Below are 12292 nucleotides of genomic sequence, written 5' to 3'. Positions count from 1 at the left end.
TAAGAATTAAGAGAGTCCTTAATTTTCTAGTCACACTATGGGTGCCATTGGAAAAGTTCTTTTCTTTCCAAATATGCAATGTAAATTCTATTTGGTAAGCATGGATTGGTGTACAAACATATTGTCTACATTTGCATCCATTCCAAATACTCACTAAACGTTTTTCTTTATACATGGCTCTAGCAATCTCATTAAACATTGGCTAAAAAATAAAAACTCATTATTAAAGCTTGCATATTTGTGGATTATTTGTTGTGGTGGTAAGAAGGGATATTAATTGGTGAGAACAAGTATAAATTTGATGGTCAATTAATATGCTTAATGTGTGTGTTTGTATATGAGAGAGAGAGAGAGGGAGAGAGAGAGCATAATCTTGATCTCTCATTGTGCATGTCTTTGCTAACTTGACATCATGTTGTTGTAATGTTAATATTCAGAGGCTAAAAAATATAATTATACTTCTTTAAACTAATCATATATGTGTATATGTGTGTGTGCGGGTGTTAAGACTCTCAACATACACACATAAATATGTGCACACATACATACGTACATATATTAGTGAGAGAGAGAGAGAGTGTGTGTGTGCATATATTTTTAGTAACAATAGTTTTTGAATAAGAGAGAGAGATAAAAACAAGTTCTTAATGAGACACATATACATTTGCATGCATGCATACACACATACACATAGAGAGAACAATCAAGGTAGATTTGTCTAGTGTATATTGCAGAACTAAAGACATAGCTTTAAATATTGTTGCTCATACAAACTCTAATCCACCTTCACCAAGTAATTCATCAATGGTTTGCCTAGTCTTTAAAATAACAAATATATACTAGATACTTTGAATGCAAGGAATTTCAATTGAAAGGGTTTTAGGACTCAATGGAGATTAGAGAGAGGAGAGAGAGATAAGAATAACTTTTGGATGAGACAAAGAGAGAAAGGAGATAAAACCAATTATTGATGATGATAGACAAGAAAGAGGTGTCTTTTTAAAAATCATTGATAAGAGAGAAGAGAAAGAAATGTGAAAAGTAGTTTGGATAGAGAGGTACCTTTTCCAAATTAATGTAGGAGAGGCCCAAAAGTAGTATAGTAGTAATATGGGAGAGAGTGCTAGAAACCATTGCCCCCTTCTTTAGCTTAGAATTTTTTTAGCACTCTCTCTTACATTAATTGTTGAGAATAGCAAATGATGCCTGATATAGAGGCTTGTCCATAAATGGCTTTATATGAGAGATATGAGAAACATGTATGCTCTAGAAGCTCTAGGAAAAGATGTCCAACATCCCATAAGCATACAGAAGAAAAGTGATACTATCCAAAAAATCTATAAATGCATGTACTTGACACTCATTTATATAAAAAAAAGTAGAATACTATCATTTTGTGTCACGCAAAAGTGTGTTTATGAGTCCAAGTTAATCTATCTTGGAATCTTATTCACTTGAGTTACAATTCTTTATCTCAATCATGTTTTATGTTTATAATCTCCATCCGTCATAGCTAGCATAGCTCAGGATCCGATAGTAGGAGTTGAACCTATCTTAAGGTCCTCTGCCACATCCATACCTTAGGGTCATTTTCTCAAGCTACGACCAAAAAAAGGTTGTGTCTCTCCCTTTAATCAGGGAAGGAGGAGGAGGAGAAGAAGAAGTAGTAGAGGAGGATTAGGTGTGCTTTTGAAATTCCCTAATTTGCAAACATCTCTTGTGATCAGCATAGAGATACTACATCATATCGGCAATTCAACATAGAAAACATGAAGATAATAAAAGCTCAGGCGCACAGACTCTTCTACCTAGTCAATTAATGGTAGGTCTCACTTCGGCGCCTCCTTGCATAGATTTTTCTTCTTTGGCTTCTTCTTTTGATCTTGCCCCATGCAACAGATGCATATGCTCTACTCTTCCTCCTCCATTGTTGCGCTTCCCAGCCTTAAAATGAACCTCAACAGTGTTCTAGAAGTCTCTTCTTATGTTAACCCCAAGCCGAGGAGGCGGAAGGATGAATGAAAAAGCAGAAAGAAGATGGAAAAGGAGCAAGGACACGTAGGCGGTCTCTAAAGCTAAGCCGGGGCCAAAAGCGTAGTTTTAAATAAAAGGCGCCTCAAAAAATCCAAAAACTCTTGTAAAAGAGTGCCAGGCTCCTTCCTGTGCCACCTGTAAAAAAATAGTTGAATATAGGCCTAGGGCATGAAGCAAAAAGAGGGAATTAGAAAAAGGGACCTTGCCACAATGGCCGGTCATGTAAAAAAGAATGGGCGCCCATGGGGTTTTAGGGTTTGTATATATAAAGTTCAAAAAGTAAATGGAAGCTTATTCTTTGGTGTGTGCCCAACAAGAGCTCTTCTCTTCTTCTCCTCTCCTTGCTTGTGTGTGCTCTTGAGAGAGGGAGTGATTGTGAGTGTGAGGGAGTGAGTGAGTGGGAGTGAGGGATCAAGAGGGTGAAGCTCTTCACTCTCTCCTATTCTCTTCTCATCTCTTTCCTTCTATTGTGCGCACGGCTATGGTGGTTGGAGCTTGGAGATGGAGGCTTGAGCATGCTTGAGCTAGCATCTAGGATCATGGAGATACCGGAGTGCGCAAGAGAGAAGGAAACTCATATCGGCATCAACGTAAGCTCACTACATGATGGCGCGTTGGCTATGTGAGAGGTAGCCATTACAGCTTGCTTGGAACGCTTGAAACAATAAGCGGTCCATGGGACTTGGCGGTTGAGCGAAAGCTCCCACATTTTGGTTCCGTGGCCGGGATAAACGGATTCAAGCTTGAGCACTTGCGTGCCCCATATCGAGCATCGAAGTAAGGGATTCTCCCCCGAAACAGAGCTTGAGGTAGGTAGGAAGGTTGGGTGTTTTGATCTTTGAAACAAGTAAGTATTTTGGGTTAATTAGTTAGTTTGATAATTGGAAAATAGGGAGAAATCATTTCAGTTTGTTGCTTTTGATTCTCGTTTCATTTAGTATAGGATAGGATTAGGAAATCGAACTGGGAAAGCGTAGGATTTACCGTTGTAAAAGGGCAAAATAGGGCATAAAACATGGAAAAAATGGCAAAAAATGGCAAAAAGCTGGCTTGGGATGCTTAATGTTAGCAAAAGAGTGATTGAGAGTGTCAAAGCCTTGCCGGAGAAGGGGTTTAAGAGCCGAATGTCAAGTGGTACAAAAGCAGTACCAATGGGCAGCAACAAAGAGGACGTGGTCATGATGGAAGAGCCTGCAGATAAATCACCTCAAAATGACTCTTCTACCATGGTTCAGGGGTGAAATTGGGCTGTTTGAGGTGGACTTTTCATAATCACTGCTATATAGTGAGGGAAGATGCCAACTATTCCAATGGGCTGCAAGCTTTCTCTCTCTAATATCCCATGTTTCCATTACTAATATTTGTGATCATTCAAGAATTACAGCAGAATTTCAACATCATAACTTTTCTGGAGCATAATACAATAGAGAAAAAAAAGGTGGCCTGCTGAAGGAGTGTTCAAAAGAAGGACTGTTTCATAACACAGGCAGGAATGTAATTCTTTATTAAAAGAAAATCACACAGAGATACTGTTTTTGGCTACTCTGTTTTAACAACAATAGATAGCAGAAAATAAGAACAGTTCACTCATGACTTGAGGGTACATTGAATGAAGTTTGAATATGCTTGATTGATCTTCTATCCTGAAATTAATCAAGGTCCTCTGTGGTCGCGACTTTGCTTTCGAAACCCTTCGACAACGGATGTGCCTAAGGTGGGGGTCTATCTCTGCACCATCTGAGTCCATAAAAGAGCCTGTTCCTATATCTCGACCTCCTGTCTCTATGGCCGAGCAACCAAGAAATCCTTCTCTTCCACCTCTAAAGAAGGATGTTATGGACGAGCTGATCAAGAGCATGCGGGATCTCCATCTTAAGCTAATAGAGATTAATTCCAAGGTCGAAAGGCTTGATGTGAAAGTGAAAAAAAGAGGACGGACAACTGCCCAAAGACCCATACGAGAAGGCTTCAAAAGACGTTGTATCTGGTGTGATAGCCTACAGTATGATAAGAGGGAGTGCAGTGCATTTCGTGAAGCTGAGGCGCAAAAATTATTCTTTTGGAAGGATGGTAAAATTCATGCGATCGAAACTGGGCTTCCTCTTAAGCCAAATTTTGGTAACGGTGGCATGAAGAAAAGACTGGAGGATTTGGCAACAAGAACAGCCTATGTAGCTATTGATGCAGCTACCTATGGGCTGCAAATTGAGCCAACTAATGAAATTGTTAAAGCATGTAAAACTGATGTAAAATCTAAAGTGTGGATGCAGGCCTTAGATCGCATGGAGCGAGGCAAGGCATCCAAAGATGATTTAACTACTGTCAGTCAATGCATCCGAGGAAGAACCAGATGGACCGAGCTAGTTGATTCATTTTCAGCTTTCGCTAGGTTGGCTGAAATCAATAATCAAGAAGCTATGGTAGAAGAAAAGAGAAGAACAGATGAAGATGTTGCCGGTTCCTCCTCTTCGGGGCCAACCAAACGTGTGACAAGAAGTAAATGGGATCAGTAGAAGGCTGCTAAAAATCCACCACCACCGCCAGAGCATGATATGGAAATGCCCCACAAGCAAAGAAGACAGAAGGAAAGAGAAAAAGTAAACATCCCGGCTACAAGCTGCAATCTAACATAGAGACTGCGACGGATCTCAAGTGGATCCTAGAAGAAAGGATTCTTGGAAGCAAAATTGAATTTACATTGGGTGAAATTCTTAAAATTGCAAAACGAGTATTTCATGATGTAATTAAATAGAAAATACAATATGTTGGTGAAGAAATTGAAGAAATTGTGCATCCTTTTTTGCAAGCTCTTCATGTGTATTTGCAGGATGAAGAGAAGCTGAACACTCAAGGGATTCGATTGGAGGCAATCAAAGAATTGATTGCAGCCATAGAAGCCAAAGATGAAGACATCTATGAAGCAAAAATTGAAGAAGCTATTGCAGAGAATGATATGGTGGGGTCTTCTCAATCCAAAGAGCAGCCCATGCATAAGAAAGAAGCTTGTCTTCACAACATGCAAGAAGAGATTGATGCTCATTTTATTCCAAGTAGTCACTACTCTTGTACCCATTGGGCAAGGGCGACCACTGAAACCGTTGTCAAGATTGGAGAAAGAGAGACTCCATGCATTGCCCTTATGACCATGGCTCGGAGATCAACGTCATATCAAGAAGTCTCTATGAGAATGGTGGATGGCCCATAGATGTGGACCCAGGATGGCACATGAAAGCAACCAATAATTCTTCTGGTCACGATCTCTATGCAACATGTCCTTATGTATGGGTTACTATTGGTAATGTAAAAGATGAATTTCATTTCTTTGTTCAAGATTCCTGTAGCTATCCTATCATTCTTGGTCAACCTTTTATTTTTGAGTCTCGTTTGGAGACAAATTCCCTTGATGATGGTTCATCATATGCTTGGATAAGAAGTAAGGATAATGACAAAGCTGTCCAATTTCTGACTGTATGTGTAAATCATCACTGAAATAGAGATCGATTGAGAGATCATCCTGTGCCTCCTAATGCCCAAGAATTTAAGGTTTTTTGGGTTGCACTACTATAAGTGGAGGCTATGGCAGTGCTTCATGTCATAAAAATTTACCTCCACATGTAAAGGGGGCTATGCCAAAAGCTGACTTGCAAGTATTTACGACCAACAATGTGGGCTGTTATAAATAGTTTTCAGCCACCATGAATAGGGCTGAAAGAAAGCATTTATGTCATGTGGAATGAGAGTTGAAACAAGTTGATGTTTTGGCTGAAAATGAAGAAATTTTAGGGCTATTTTATGGGCTGATTTATAATGATACATTGGCTGAAATACATACAATTGTTCATGCAGAAAATTAGGCTGAAAATCAATCCATATAAGTATGCACATTGGATATTTATGACATAATTCAAGAATTTGCTGATCATGAAACTTTTGGACAGCCAAACAGGGATGAGGCAAGAGTAGAAACGAAGTACAAGATAGTTGACAAGAAGGTCAAGTTGGTGGCAAATCCACTACCTCCCGAAAGTGAGGGACTGGCTGAAAAGCCATCCAAACAGGCAAGTCTTCGTGACCCCAAAGATATTGGTCACCAATTTACAGCTGAAAGCTTACATGAGCTAAAAATTGGTGAAGACTCTTTTCTCTTGCCAATTGAAAAGAAAGCCTTTATGCAGATATTAAAGAAACATGGAAAAGCTTTTTCATTTCAGCCTCATGAAATTGGCTGTGTGGATCCAAGTGTTGTGGCACCAATGGTGATTTTCACGGTCCCACACATCCCTTGGAATCTTAAACCAATTTCGGTACCAAGGGCTCATTTGCCTAAGTTACTATAGCTTTTAAATGAAAAGATAAAGATGCGAATATTGGAGCCATCTTCAACTCCGTATTCTAACCGATGGTTTACTGTGCCTAAGAAGAATGGATCTTTGCGATTCATTCAAGATTTACAGCCTGTCAATAAAGTCACTATTAGAGATGTTGGTTCAAGGCCAATTCTTGATGAATTTACTGGGGTTTTTGCAAGCAAAGCAATTTATTCTATGGGTGACTTATATTCGGGCTATGACCAATTTCAGCTTGCTTTAGAGAGCCGAGACATTACCACAATGAAGATGCCTCTTGGTTTAGTCTGCATATGTACTCTACTTGAAGGAGCTACAAATTCAGTGGCTCACATGATGAATGCCATGCATAAAGTATTGAGAGATTATATTCCCCAATTAACTCTTCCTTTCTTTGATGATGTACTGATCAAAGGATGTGAAATTCATGAGAAGAATGAAAAGCTCAATGAGCTTGGATGCTGCAAGTTTGTTTCCGATCATATTAGTGATTGTGCTCAAATCTTGTCTTAACTGGAAGAAGTTCATCTTACTCTTTCAGGAGCTAAATCTGTTTTTGGAGTTGAAGAAGTTCTTGTGGTTGGGCATATGTGTGGCCCATATGACCGAAAACCTTCTCCAATCAAGATTGATGCTATCAGCAAAATGTGGGAAATATGCACAAATGTTTTGGAGGTGAGAAGATTTCTTGGAGCGTGTGTTTTCTATCTTATTTGGATTCCACACTTTGCTCATGTTGCTAAAAATCTTTATCAATTGTTAAGAAAAGGCCAAAGGTTTATGTGGGAAAAAGAGCATACTCAAGCTGTTCAAAAATTGAAGAAATTGCTAATTTCAGTCCCTACCTTGAAGAGGGCTAAATACTCTAATGGACAGCCTATCATACTCACGGTAGACACAAGTCGTATTGGGATAGGATGGGCAGTTGGTCAAGATGATCTTGAGGGCAACAGATATGAAATCCACTTTGGAGCGAAGGTTTCTGATGAACGTCAAAGAAGGTATGCTCAAATTAAAAGAGAACTTTGGGGATTTGTAACTGCATTGAAGTGTGATCGAGACTACTTCATGGGTGCACATGTAGTAGTTGAAACAGATTGTCTTCCACTCTTGGGCATGATTGCCAACTATTCCACTCCCGACATAGCTATGCTAAGATGGAAAGCCTATATTAAATCCTTAAATACTAATTTGAAGCATATTGCAAGAAGAGATAATCCAGTTGCTGACATGCTTTCGCGCGCCAAATATAAAGATGAAGAAGAGATGATGGATATAGAAGAAACGGAGTCAATATTTGCTAAAAATGATGCTGTAATTGCATGTTCAAATTTGAAACAGCAGGTACAGTTGTTCTTAATGATGGTACAACTGTCATAAATGCAAGTACATCAATAATTACGGTAAGTACAACAGGTACAACTGCTGTAACAGAATTTACAGCAGCAAAGAAAGAAGAAACAACCATGGAAGGACGGTGGGCAGCTGAAAGACAGCATGCTCAATGTTTTGTTTTAATTTTTTTTCATTTTAAGGAAGAATATTATGCAGATGATTGGCTAAAAATTGGCCAATTCTTGAGCACTATGGCAAAGAAGGAAGATTGGACTAATGAAGAATTCAAGAGAATCAAGAGAAAGGCTTATGGCTTCTTTCTCAAAGATGGCTACCTTTGGAGACATGCCAAAAAGAAAGGAGGAGTGCCTCTTCGTGTCCTAGGAGACACGAAGACTCAAAGACAGGTCATGCAAGAATTCCATGAAAGCCTATTGGCTGGCCATAGATGAATATGGGGCACTATTTCCAAGATAAAAGAGAAATTTTGGTGGCAAAACATGTATAAAGACATTGAGCATTTTGTTGAGACTTGTCATGTTTTCCAAATGTACTCTATGGTTAAGCATAGAGATGGGCTTCAGCCTACATTTCCCTTACCTATTCATTACAGATGGGTTGTTGATTTAGTAACTATGCCTATAGGAATTTGGAACATGAGATATCTAGTGCTTACTAGAGAAGATCTCACAAATCAGGTGGAAGAAAAAGCCTTGACAACAAAGTCCACTCAAGCTATTTGTAGACTTTTACTTGAAGAAGTGTTTTGCAGGTATGGCTGTGTTGCCAAAGTAACTGCTGATAGAGGAGAATTGGATGCCGATGAGGCTCGCCATTTCTTTGCTCAATTGGAAATCAAGCTATCTCTTACATTAGCCTACAATCCTGAAGGCAATGGTAAGAGTGAAAGAGATCATCAACCGAGTCTCAAAGCTTTGGCAAAGTCTTGTAGAGGGAAGATGAGAGAATGGCCTAAAATGCTTCCATTTGCATTATGGGCTGATAGAACTACCCATAGTGCAGTAACAGGTTATATGCCGGCTGAACTAATATATGGGCAGCCTCTTATTATGCCTATTGAGGAGTCTATTATCACATGGAGTATATTGCCTTGGGATGAAGGCATAAATATAGAAGAGCTACTGATTTTGTGCATAAGGCAACTTGAAAGAAGGCCAGAGGATGTCAAGTCAACCATTGAAAGGCTGAAGGCAGCAAGGTTGAAGAATAAGGTTTGACAAGTGTCCTCGACTCTGTCCAAGAGCTATCCAAGAGAATGATTGGGTACTTGTCTATGACAGCAACTTGGACAATCAATATAGTGCTCATATGAAGTTAGACAAGCGATGGTTTGGACCATATGTGGTGAAGGTGGTACATGATAATACTACTTACACTTTGACTGAAATGGATGGAACCATGGTCAAGATACCAATTGTTGAGATATCGAGCTCCACTCGTGATATGCCAGGGTGACCGTTGTGTATTTATGTCACCGACTTGTTAGTTGCAGACGCGATTGGTACATCGCCCATGAATAATAGCTACATGACAGCTATCCTTATCTACTCTAGTTCGTGGCTTAGTTAGTATGCCACCTTAGTTAGTTGAGTTTGGTTTAAGACCCATATATAGGGTTCTTCTATTTCTTTGTATGAGAGTTCTTTTGGCTTACACAACTAAGAAGAGGAAAACTGTTTCCAGCCTCCACCCTTGTGTGTATTCCCCCATTGTGCAAGCAAGAAAGCTACAAGTGAGACTCCTTTCTTCTCTCCCACAATCTTGACATGGTATTAGAGCCTTGTTCGTGGTAAGGAGCTCAAGAAAGCAAGCCAAGCTCGCGGTGTTCTGGTAAGAGGAGCAGTGTTGCTTTCATTTTCTGTTTTGGGAGCAGATCTCTACAGGTAGCACAGCCGGAAAGTGCAGGAGTGCATTGTCTCAGGTTGAGACGCCCTTCGCGGTGAAGCAAGAGGGCAGTATATGCTGCGGGGAAGGGCTTTAACCCTAGGCGACCTTGTTTTTTTGATTTGAGGCCATTTCGGGGCCTATTTTGGAGGCGGAAGTTTTCTGCACGCACTCAGAAAAAGGCCCAGTTTTATGCTGTGTAGCCACTGTTCTACAGGTCGGTGAAAAGTTACTATAGAAATTGCATCGTATGCTTGTGCACAGAGACATTGGGAGTTACAGAATCATCCCTGTTGCCTGTTGATGCAAAATCGTCACTAGGAAGTGACTGTGTGGTCAAATACCACTTTTGCCAGTTTTGCAGATTTGCCCTTGTGAGGTGAAGCTATGTTTTTTGCAGTGATAGAATTTTTTGCAGTGTTATGTAATGGCGTCTGATTCTCTTTCACAGATTGTCACTGAAAAGCTTGACAAGAACAACTTCCAAGCATGGAAGTTTAGAATGACGAATTTCCTTATGGGAAAAGGATATTGGAAATTTGTTGCAGGAAATGAAGAAGAACCAGTTCTTCCTGATGTTCCCAATCAACAGCAAATGCAGGCATTCAAAACATGGCATGAGAGAGCCAGGAAAGTTATGTATTGGCTGTCTATCAGTATTTCAGACTCTATGATTGTGCATATTCAAGATGCAAGTACGCCAAAGGAGGCATGGGATACTTTGTCAAAAATGTATAGCACAAATACGCAAGCCAGGAAAATGCAGCTCAAGCAAGAGTTGCATAATGTGCAAAGAGAAAGTATGAGCATCAACAACTACCACATGAAGGTGAAGAAGATTGCAGATGCACTTGCTTCCATTGGGTCGCCAGTTGAAGATGATAATTTAGTTTCCGTGACCTTGAATGGTCTAGGAAAGGATTATGCACAATTCCGAACATCCATTTCCGTCCGTGAAAGATTTCCTGATTTTGAGGAGTTGATTGCTCTTCTAATTTCTGAGGAGCAGAGAAATGGTGGTGCATCTTCTTCAGGAGGAACTTCAAAAGAAGCTGTCTTCTACTCAAATGCTGGAAGAGGTAGAGGCAGAGGTAGAGGAGGCCGATTTGGAGGCCGTGGTAGAAATCAGAATATGCAGCAAACTCAAGAAAACCAGTCCTATGGAGGAGGACGTGGTAACTCTAGAGGCAGGGGGAGCCAAAGAGGTCGTGGTGGATGGCAAAGAGGTCAAAATGAAAATAGTAATGTTGAATGCTACTACTGTGGTAAAATGGGTCATATGGCTAAAGACTGCTATAAAACGCAGAATGACATCATGAATGAAAAACTGCAACAAGGGAATTATGCATCTTCTAGTAGACAGGGTGATGACAGAAATGAGCATTTGTTCATGGTGCAACACATGAACAATTCTGTGACAAGTGCAGAAGAAAGCAATGATGTATGGTATGTTGACTCAGGTGCATCAAACCACATGACAGGTCATGCAGAATGGATGGAGGATGCAAGGAAAATGGAAAAACCAGGATTTGTGGAGACTGGTGATGATACTGCACATCCTATTGTGCAGATTGGAAAAATTCCTTTGTCTATGCAGGATGGGAAAAAGAAATACTTGTCCGATGTATTTCATGTCCCGAATATCACCAAGAATCTGGTTTCTGTTGGTCAAATGGTTGAGCAGGGCTTGCAGGTCAGATTTAATCCTCATGGATGCTTTGTTGAGGATATGAAAAATAAAGGTCACTTGATAGCAAAAGGAAAGAAGAAGGGAATAATGTTTACGTTGGATGCAGGCATGTCTGAATTGAGTGCAGCAATGTTTGCACATGGGACCGGTGTAGTTGCAGATATTGATATATGGCATAAACGCATTGGTCATGTTAATGTACAGCGACTTAAATCAATGCAGGCCCAAAATATTGTTGCAGGATTGCCAAAATTCAAGGTTGCAGAAATGCATAAGGTATGTGAAGCCTGTCAGTTTGGAAAACAGGCAAGGAAACCATTTCCTAGACATGTTCAAGAGAGTGAGAAGCCATTGGAATTAATCCACTCTGATGTGTGGACTACTAAAGCTGCATCTCTTGGAGGCTGTCATTATTTTGTCACTTTTATTGATGACTATAGCAGAAAAGTTTGGGTGTATTTTATGAAAAAGAAAAGTGAAGTTTTTGGGCATTTCAAAACCCTTAAAGCTATGGCTAAAAAAGAAACATGTCTGCAAATAAAATGCCTGAGGTCAGATGGAGGGGGAGAGTATCTCTCAAATGAGTTTGCAAAGTTCTTGCAGGAGCATGGCATAAAGCAGCAATATTCATGCAGTTATACCCCACAACAAAATGGAATTGCAGAAAGGAAAAACAGGCATATTGGAGAGGTATCTCGTGCCATGCTCAATGAAAAAGACTTGCCAGATTTTTATTGGGCTGAAGCAGTTGCTACAACAGTCTACATAATGAACATGACTCCCACTGCAGCAATACATGGAATGACTCCAGAGGAGAGGTATACTGGTAGAAAACAAGATATTTCTCATTTGAAATTTTTTTGTTGCATTGCCTATGTACATGTGCCATATGAGTTGAGATCCAAGTTGGATCCAAAAGCTGAGAAGTGCATCTTTATTGGTTACTCTCTGCAGCAAAAAGGGTATAGATGCTATAACCCTT

Source organism: Lygodium microphyllum, chromosome 18, assembly GCF_053477565.2.
Source record: "Lygodium microphyllum isolate KBCC chromosome 18, Lygodium_microphyllum_v1.1.10, whole genome shotgun sequence".
Taxonomy (NCBI): domain Eukaryota; kingdom Viridiplantae; phylum Streptophyta; class Polypodiopsida; order Schizaeales; family Lygodiaceae; genus Lygodium; species Lygodium microphyllum.
Note: the sequence above shows the minus strand (reverse complement) of the source record.